Source organism: Miscanthus floridulus, chromosome 5 (genome assembly GCF_019320115.1).
Source record: "Miscanthus floridulus cultivar M001 chromosome 5, ASM1932011v1, whole genome shotgun sequence".
In the NCBI taxonomy this organism is placed as follows: Eukaryota; Viridiplantae; Streptophyta; class Magnoliopsida; order Poales; family Poaceae; genus Miscanthus; species Miscanthus floridulus.
This window is the reverse complement of record NC_089584.1, coordinates 3,110,204-3,120,426: the sequence shown is the minus strand read 5'-3', so window position 1 is coordinate 3,120,426 and position 10,223 is coordinate 3,110,204.

The window sequence follows — 10,223 nt, the reverse complement described above, 5'->3', positions numbered from 1 at the left end:
TATAATTGCATGTGCTAGTGGATTTTAATTATATGTAATGGTGCATTGCCTAGTTAGATGGCTTGTATGTTGAGAGAAATAGGACAGTGGAGTTTTGCTTTATAAGAGTATAAGATAAGAGATATAGATATCATCAGATTATCTGTCTTCTTTTTAAAAAGATGTGACATCTGCTCCATATAATGACACGCTTCATTGATTGATTATTTCGTCTTTTATTTCACTATACTAATATACACTAATCAAATTCCGTCGCATGTTCATTGCTTGGACTCGATCCGTGTTGACACGCTTCACGTACGCTCCAATATATGATTCGATCACGAGAGAGTGGTGTGAGTGTGACGACGCTAGCTCGCGTCGCGTCGCGATTGAACAACTTCAACTTAGCGACGTCTGATGAAGGAGTGATAGATGTCTTGAAAATAAAGACAAGGGAGATGAATGAGGAGTCGACATTGGCTTGTCCGGAAATGAGATTAACATGGGTAGACGACATACGATTGCCTCAACTTGACCAAAATGATGATAGAATTGTGTGAGGAAAAAAAGACAATGATTTGGTCATCTAACATAGATTTAGGGCTTTGGACAAGATTAAATAAAAAAGAACTGTGAGTTTAGAAATTCGATCAGGCTCAATTTGAATTTAGGGTTTTAGAGATTGGACATGATATTTGGGAAGATGAGATTTAGATCATATCTAAGCATTCTCAAAACATATTTAAATTCATTTTCAAGCATAAACTCTGTGCAAAGGCAAGAATGGAAGAAACATTAAATTAAGTTATGAAAATTGTAGAAACTCACGGTTTTCCACTATCTAAAATGTTGACAACTTAACTAAAGTTGAGAAATTTTAGAAAGTAGTAAAAAAAATCTTTTGTTTTGTTTTAGTGTTTTCAATCACATGCAAAAGAGAATTTTAGAGTGTGACACGCCGAGATGACACGTAGGCCCCAAAATCCAATGACCGGACCGCGAGAGAATGGCGTGATGACGTACGCTAGCTCGGTCGTCGTGCACGTTTGGAGAACTGAGCATGCATAGCGACGGCAAACAACGTTTGTTTCCCCGCGTTGTGCATGCATGCGAGTGCGAGTGCGAGAGCGAGAGATATTGCACTTGCGCACCCCCAACCGGTTGGCGCCACAACACAAACATGTTTGAAAAGCCCTGCTCCACTCGATATAATGACACACACACACAACCCGACGTCCCGACTGGTGCCACTGACTTGTTCTTCTGGCTCCTGTTATCGCGGCCGGTTGAGCCACTTCTTACCTTCCACGAGACCTCAATGACCGTACCAACGCGATAGTCTATCTAGAAGAAAAGCGGCACAACATGTTCACATGTGCCACGTAACCATGTGTTTGGTTTGGGGACCAAGAGGGTTGGGTCGGACCCAACCTAGTTTTTAGGGATGGGTCGGACCCATTTCTTATTTGATAGGACGTTGGGTTCATCCCACGTTTTTTGTTTGGTCAGAGGGTTGAGTTGAGAAGGACTGAACCGCTGACACATGGGGCCCACATGTCACTGTCTGGGTCTTCTTCCTCCTTGCCCTCTTCTCTCTCCTCTGCCGCAGCTGCTGCTTTGCACCAGCGCCCGCGCTCCTTGCCCCGAACAGGCTGGGGAGTGGCGGTGGAGCACCTAGAGGACCACGCGCATCCGCGGGTGCCCTCGGTTCGCTCCACAGCGGCCCGAGGTTAGCCGTGCATGCACACAGGGCCCGACGGCAGGGCGGCTTTGTGATGACGAACTGCGATGGCGGAGGGAGGACCGGCGTGGTGGTGCTGGAGCTTCACCAGGCTAGATAAGTGGTCACGGACCTGAAGGCAAGCTCAGAGGAGGAGGAACGGCGACAGCGGCTCTGCTCGGCCATGGTGGTCGCGTTTGCGAGTAGCAGCAGCGCGAGAGAGAGAGCCTAGGCGTGCTCGGCAGCTCCACATCGTGTGGAGAGCCAGCGGCCGCGCGCCGCACCGGCACCATGCCCTCCCCCGGTGGCCGTGCCCCCGCACCAGCTCCGCGCCCTAGCCCCGTGCGGCCACACATCCCAGTTCATCCCACACGGTCCGCTTGATTTGGAGGGATGAGGCCAACCTGCATCTAGGAGCATATTCCTTACTGGGTTCAACCCAGTTTCATCCAACCCACAAACCAAACAGCAGTTCATCTGTGACGGACCCGGGATATCCCAGATATGGCAGAACCACCCAAGTTAAACTAGCCCACGTGTACCCGTCATTGTCCTAAAGACCTCTAACTGTTGTACACGAAAGCTGGATAATCCGGTAGTCTATCGTGTGTCCTCGGAGAACCCCGAATCATCCACATTTTATAACTCATATAGGATCAACAATGGAGTTACCACAACATTACACACTTTATACAAAAGTAACTTACATCAGAGTGCGAAAAGACTTATAACAATAGTTTACAAAACATGTTCAAGTCAACTTAAGTTTCAAAATGTGAGTAGAATTGCGGAAGCGACTTAGGTAGCGCATCTATGGTAGAAGAGATGTCCAGATCATGTCGAGCCCACTAACAAGACCTCAACTAGCAGCATGAGTCAGATCCTGCAACAGGGGTTAACAAACCCTGAGTACTTGAGGGTACTCAACAAGTCTTACCCTACTAAAAGAAAAGACTGCAAGGGTATGCAGGCTTAAAGGAAAGTTTGAAGCAAGAGTAACTTTTGCAGAAAAAGCTTACTACGGGTGGATCCTTACTTTTAATATTTTAGCTTTCGTATTAAGTCATTATGGTATCCAGTTTGCACTTGATCTAATTCAATCACTTCTTTAATCAGCCCATCTCATCTTCATCTCCTATCCACAAGTAACCATGTTCTATTGATTAACTATGATGTAGGGTAGAGAATCGAGTCTCCTTTTCCGAGAAGCATGGCGATTCGAATCGATTTGGCCTAGCTAGGGTTTCCTTACCACACAACATATGCAGGTCCTAGACCAACATATATCAACCTTCACTCGGATCCTCCAAAACCGGAATGGGTTCACGCCACCCGAGAGCATAGTACTCCACCGCCCTACCCTATTCCAGTAGGGTGGGTACACGCTACTCTCGCCATCTCTCCGCTCCCAGTGCGCGGTTGTCCTTTCCCATAATGGAATAGCCGAGATATTAGGCTTACCGGAGTATGTGGCTAGTACTACAAAGTCTCTATTCACACAGGTCAACAACGGTACGGTCCTCAATCGATACAGGAGGAGCACTATAAAGAGACTCCATTCTTAATGCAAGCTACCCGCTCGGTCTCAATTTAACATTATCATTTATCATGGTATTCTCATGACCCATCAGCAGAGCCGAGAAGAGCAAGGTAAAACCTATTTCTCGCGAATGACGAAACTATCATTCGACTTCTATCGAAGTCTAAGCATTACTAAGCATTAGAGATATCGACTTATTCATACTAACAGTGTAGAACTATGGATACCTAAAAATCAAGGTAATCATGCAGCAACAGTATCTGACAACCCCTAATTACTTAATGCACATCTCACAAGACTTAAAGAGTAATAAAGATTTATAAAACTAAGATAGGGTTTATGCTCCCGGGCTTGCCTGGGTTGTAGAGAAGGTTAGTTCCACCAAGGATCTTCGGATTCATTAACACCACGGGTGGATAGACCTCCTCCAAAACTTTGATGCACATGAGTCTTTGTCACTCTCGTATACTACACGTAATAAATGATGCTTCGCTTAACATGATGCATGATAAAAGACACACAAGTGCATAACAGAAGCTAAACAAAGTTATTATCTTGAGTACAACTTTCCTTCACTAAGAACTAGGGTCATTATCTTACAAAGCATTTTAGTTAATTAACTATCTTGTTACTTAGTTGTCTATCATGAAAGGGTTAACATTTAACTTAACTCATGATCATTATAAAGAATTATAAAACTAAACATTTAATTAAACCATTTTATTTATTATATAACATGTTGATTCAAAACATATCAAGCAAGTAATTCCATTGCCAAGGAACAACAGGGGTTTGAGTGTTCCAAGGTCCACAAACAATCCCAAAATCATTACAAAGTCATTTAGGAATTTATAGAAACCATTTTGTTATTTTTATTAATCCATAAAAGGCATTTAAACATACTTAAATTAATTAACCAATTTAGAATTATCAAAACAGTACCAAACTTTTTTGTGAAGGTAGGTATTAGCATGTAAAGCATACACAAAAAGTTTCATGATTAAAGCATAATTATTTTGACCTATAAAAATCATGCAAGGTCCATTTATTAATTAAAAGAGGTAATTTTTAAGCATTTCAAAACTACTGAAAATGCTCAACTCATATTTGTCCTAGGTAGCGAACATCATAACAGAGCTACGAAAAAAAAAATCACTTTTTTATCATGATTCTATATTTTCTTATGAATTAAACAAACCAACACATATTCATATTTTCTGAAAATCGAAAACCGTTTGAAAACATTTCGTACTCACCCCAGCGACCCACGGTCACTGACACGCGGGACCCGTGGTCAAACCGACCCTACCGGCCTTGACCGCGGCCGCGCTGCTCGTCGACGGCGAAGTCGCCGGCGACGAGACCGGTACCCCTGGACTTCCCATGACCCCGCGCATCCAGCTATGCTATCAGTTGAACAAACAACGCTCCACGGCGAGCTTGACGCCGGCCATGGCGGCCACGGAGGTGCGGTGAGCACAGTTCCGGCCACAGCGAGGCGGTAGAGATAAAACAAAGGCGACAGGAAGTATCAAGAGATCACCTCGGTCACGTTCAGCTACTCGGTCGAGGCGGGGACACGGCGGGGAGGGCTGCCGACGGTGAGGTCAGATGCTGCGGCGCGAACAGACGGCGAGGACGGCGTTCCGATGCGGCTGTAGCTCATCTGAAAAAACAGGTGAGCCTAAGAGCATAACGGCGTCGAGTTGAAGGTAAAACAAGCTGGGGACGAAGGAGAGAGCAGTCCGAGTGGCCTAGCCACGGTGGAGCGGCCAACAGCGAGCATGGCGGGTCGCCTCGGCAAAAACAGCGCGCGTGGCCTGCTCCGGCGAGGGAAGACGGCACGAGCAAGACAGGGAGAAGCGCAAGGGGCATGTGAAGCTGCAGGTATGAGCTATTGGACGTGGGTGGATCGACGGTGATGAATTTCACCGGCGACTGGAGCTCGACGGCGGCGGCTGAAAGAGTGAAAGAAGAGAACGGCGGCCGGCTCGGTGATTTGAAGACGATGGCGAAGCATCGAGATGACCAGCAGCTGCTAGCGATGCTGCCACCGAAACAGCTGCGTGTCCACCAGCGAGGGAGCGGTGAAAACGATCACGGCGGGTCATCGGCAAAACTGTTGCGTGGCACCTGCTCACCGAGTTACTGTAGCCAACTGATACCCATATTTTGTCTTCCATTTTCTCCCAAAACTTAGTGTCAACATGAAAATCTCCAAGAACAAAAGTTGTTCATATTCATGTAGACTCCAACTTTGCTTACAGGCTCGAGTCCTAATTCTCATTAAATTGATAGATCTAGAGCAAGGAACTAGGGTACATCAAAACTAAAAAACTGGGTTCAGTTAAGGTTTTCAAAAATAGTTTTGGTTAGCAAACTTTGGGATTTTATTAGTGATCAAACATCTATCAAACTTATCATCTAATTAAACATTATCATAGCCCAAACATAGCATCAAGCAATGGAACAAGGTTTGGACAAATTTTATTTATGAAATTTCATTTAATAATTCACCAAAAATAGAATTTAAGAACTGTTTTTCAGGGACTTAAGTCAAAGTGGCTAAGTGTGAAATTCAGCATTAAATCCAATCTTAAGCTCAAATTTTAAATATGCTTGACTTAGAAACATCACCACTTTTTGATTCCACATTAAAGAGCACACTTTTTACTATAAAGTTTATTTTAACAAAATGTTAATTATTTAAGCGAATTCTCAAATATAAAATCACAAAGAGCATTAAATATTATTATTGACATTACTTCATGCAACAAGTGAAACATCACAAATGCAATATGTGGATACTATAATTGAAACATGGGGTGCATTTATGACCTGATACTTGTTGATTATGCTTGATGATGCTCATGATCAAGTTTTAACTAGCACTTTAACATCTGGGATGTTACAATCCTCCCCCCCCCCTTAAAGAAATCTCGTTCCGAGATTACGGAATGCCAAAAGCCTCGGTTGAGTAATGGAAAAGGAAATGTGTAAAACACATTGACTTACAAGAAGTTCATAAAACAACAAGGGTTGGTTCGGGAATTACAACTGAGATCGAAGGAAGGTTGCAACTAATAAGGGTTTGAGGAGTTTCAGGAGAAACACCGACTTGAATCCTCAAAAGAGGGTTCCAATGAGTGAGAGCACATCAATTGCGGGGCTATAATAGAACATGACCACAAACCTCGATACTAGCGCGCGCCCAGTAGAATCGTGTGTGCCCGGGTCACACAAGAAACCCTAGGTTCCGACGCGGCACCGTAAATCATGGACCATGGCACCACAATAGGGCACAATTGTAGTAACTCTCAAACAACACATGTCAGGTTAGCATAGTCAAGGAAATAGCATATGTCATGGTAGAAGAAACCAAGACACCACATGCACAAGTTGAGGAGTCAAGGATTAGCCCCAGGTTTTCGTATTGAGTTGGCATAGTAAATTAAGTGCATCCAGAAGTTCCCAAGGATTTGGAACTTATGGAGCAAAGATTATCAAATGGAAATTTATTGACAAAAACCTAGTACATGACAAGATTTATTGGAACAAAACAACTATAACAATTAGTAGCCGTTCCTTGAATGGAAGGAGGGAGTTTTCAAACACCATTATATTTCTACCTTATATGAATGATTTGGTGCATGCTCGTCCTATGTTTGACATAATGACCTCACTAAAAGCAAAACGACAAGAACATACATGATGCCACATATATACGAGTCACTTACTATTATAAGGTCGCTCAACACTCTCTTACTTGCAAGTTAGTGTACCTGCAGAAAATCATTGCATCATAGCCCACCCCAACATACATCACCACTTAATATAGAAGTGGCGCCCATGCAATAAACGCTGCATGGACAACGCTGCATACGTGACTAGCACGTATTCACTTCCCGTACCTTCACTTTATGGGACATGCACGGGTAAACACATCCTGGTTGTGCGACCATGACCATTATCGCATGGTAGATGCTTACACTCTGTATGTTGCCATACAGAATGTCCTCAAGTAGGCACCTTCTTGAGGGAAGCGTCCGGATTCACATCACTGACAAGAGATCTACATCTCCACATCATGCATCCGATGCCTGGAATCACATCTTCGGAGGGAGGGCTACATCCCCACATCATGCAGCCGATGTTACTTACCTTCTTACCTTATAATCGATGCGACGTTATAGAATAGTAAGTTGAAATGTAAATAACGCAAAATGTAAACCCTTCCCCATACATAACTTTATTGAGTCAGTTTACATAGGTGCCATCATTTACATAACCTCTCACTCACAAACTCATAATTTAACATAGAACTACCAGCACACTCATTTTACACATAGGGCGATATAAAACATGCTATCTTCACTGAAGTTGGCGCACTCCGATTTATCGGAGAAGTTGATTTTCCACCTGACTTCCTAAAGAAGAGCTGAAAACCTTGCGATGCCTTCTACTTGAGTCATCAAAAAGTCTTCATGAGACATCGACAGCAAGCATAAGGGAAGTCAGAAGAGATTTTTAATTAGTTTCTTTCCAAAAACTTTTAATTGCAAAATCCTTTTAAAGTTTTCAAAAGTAATGTTGTAGCAGATCCAATGTATGAGCTTCGATACCAGCTGTGGCAGAACCACCCAAATTATGCTGGCCCATGTGTACCCGTCATTGTCCTAAAGACCTCTGACTATTGTACACAAAAGCCAGATAATCCGATAGTCTGTCAGGTGTCCTCGGGGAACCCCGAATCATCTACATTTTACAACTCATACAAGATCAACAATGGAGTTACCACAACATTACACACTTTATACAAAAGTAACTTACATCGGAGTGCGAAAAGACTTATAACAATAGTTTACAAAACCTGTTCAAGTCAAACTTAAGTTCCAAAATGTGAGTAGAATTGCGGAAGCGACTTAGGTAGCGCATCTAAGGTAGAAGAGATGTCCAGATCATGTCGAGCCCACTAACATGACCTCAACTAGCAGCATGAGTCACATCCTACAACAGGGTTTAACAAACCCTGAGTACTTGAGGGCACTCAACAAGTCTTACCCTACTAAAAAAAGACTGCAAGGGTATGCATGCTTAAAGGAAAGTTTGAAGCAAGAGTAACTTTTGCAGAAAAAGCTTACTACAGGTGGATCCTTACTTTTAATGTTTTAGCTTTCGTATTAAGTCATTATGGTATCCAGTTTGCACTTGATCTAATTCAATCACTTCTTTAATCAGCCCATCTCATCTTCATCTCCTATCCACAAGTAACCATGTTCCATTGATTAACTATGATGTACAGCAGAGAATCGAGTCTCCTTTTCTGAGAAGCACGACGATTCGAATCGATTTGGCCTAGCTGGGGTTTCCTTACCACACAACATATGTAGGTCCTAGACCAACATATATCAACCTTCACTCGAATCCTCCAAAACCAGAATGGGTTCGCACCACTCGAGAGCATAGTACTCCACCACCCTACCCTATTCTAGTAGGGTGGGTACACGCTACTCTCGTCATCTCTCCACTTCCAGTGCGTGGTTGTCCTTTCCCATAATGGAATAGCCAAGATATTAGGCTTACCGGAGTATGTGGCCAGTACTACAAAGTCTCCATTCACACAGGTCTACAATGGTACGGTCCTCAATCGACACAGGAGGAGCACTACAAAGAGACTCCATTCTTAATGCAAGCTACCCGCCCGGTCTCAATTTAACATTATCATTTATCATGGTATTCTCATGACCCATCAGCAGAGCCAAGAAGAGCAAGGCAAAACCTATTTCTCGCTAATGACAAAGCCATCATTCGACTTCTATCGAAGTCTAAGCATTACTAAGCATTAGAGATATTGACTTATTCATACTAATAGGGTAGAACTACGGATACCTGAAAGACAAGGTAATCATGTAGCAACGGTATCTGACAACTCCTAATTACTTAATGCATATCTCACAAGACTTAAAGTGTAATAAAGATTTATAAAACTAAGATAGGGTTTATGCTTCTGGGCTTGCCTGCGTTGCAGAGAAGGTTAGTTCCACCAAGGATCTCCGGATTCATTAACACCACGGGTGGATAGACCTCCTCCAAAACTTTGATGCACATGAGTCTTCTCACTCTCATATACTACACGTAATAAATGATGCTTTGCTTAACATGATGGAATCTTGACATGATGCATGATAAAAGACACACAAGTGCATAACAGAAGCTAAACAAAGTTATTATCTTGAGTACAACTTTCCTTCACTAAGAACTAGGGTCATTATCTTACAAAGCATTTTAGTTAATTAACTATCTAGTTACTTAGTTTTCTATCATGAAAGGGTTAACATTTAACTTAACTCATGATCATTATAAAGAATTATAAAACTAAACATTTAATTAAACCATTTTATTTATTATATAACATGTTGATTCAAAACATATCAAGCAAGTAATTCCATTGCCAAGGAACAACGGGAGTTTGAGTGTTCCAAGGTCCACAAACAATCCCAAAATCATTACAAAGTCATTTAGGAATTTTTAGAAACCATTTTGTTATTTTTATTAATCCATAAAAGGCATTTAAACATACTTAAATTAATTAACCAATTTAGAATTATCAAAACAGTACCAAACTTTTTTGTGAAGGTAGGTATTAGCATGTAAAGCATACACAAAAAGTTTCATGATTAAAGCATAATTATTTTAACCTATAAAAATCATGCAAAGTCCATTTATTAATTAAAAGAGGTAATTTTTAAGCATTTCAAAACTACTAAAAATGCTCAACTCATATTTTTCCTAGGTAGTGAACATCATAACAGAGCTACACAAAAAATTTCACTTTTTTTATCATGATTCTATATTTGCTTACGAATTAAACAAAACCAACACATATTCATATTTTCTAAAAATCGAAAACCGTTTTAAAACATTTCGTACTCACCCCAGTGACCCACGGTCACTGACACGCGGGACCCGTGGTCAAACCGA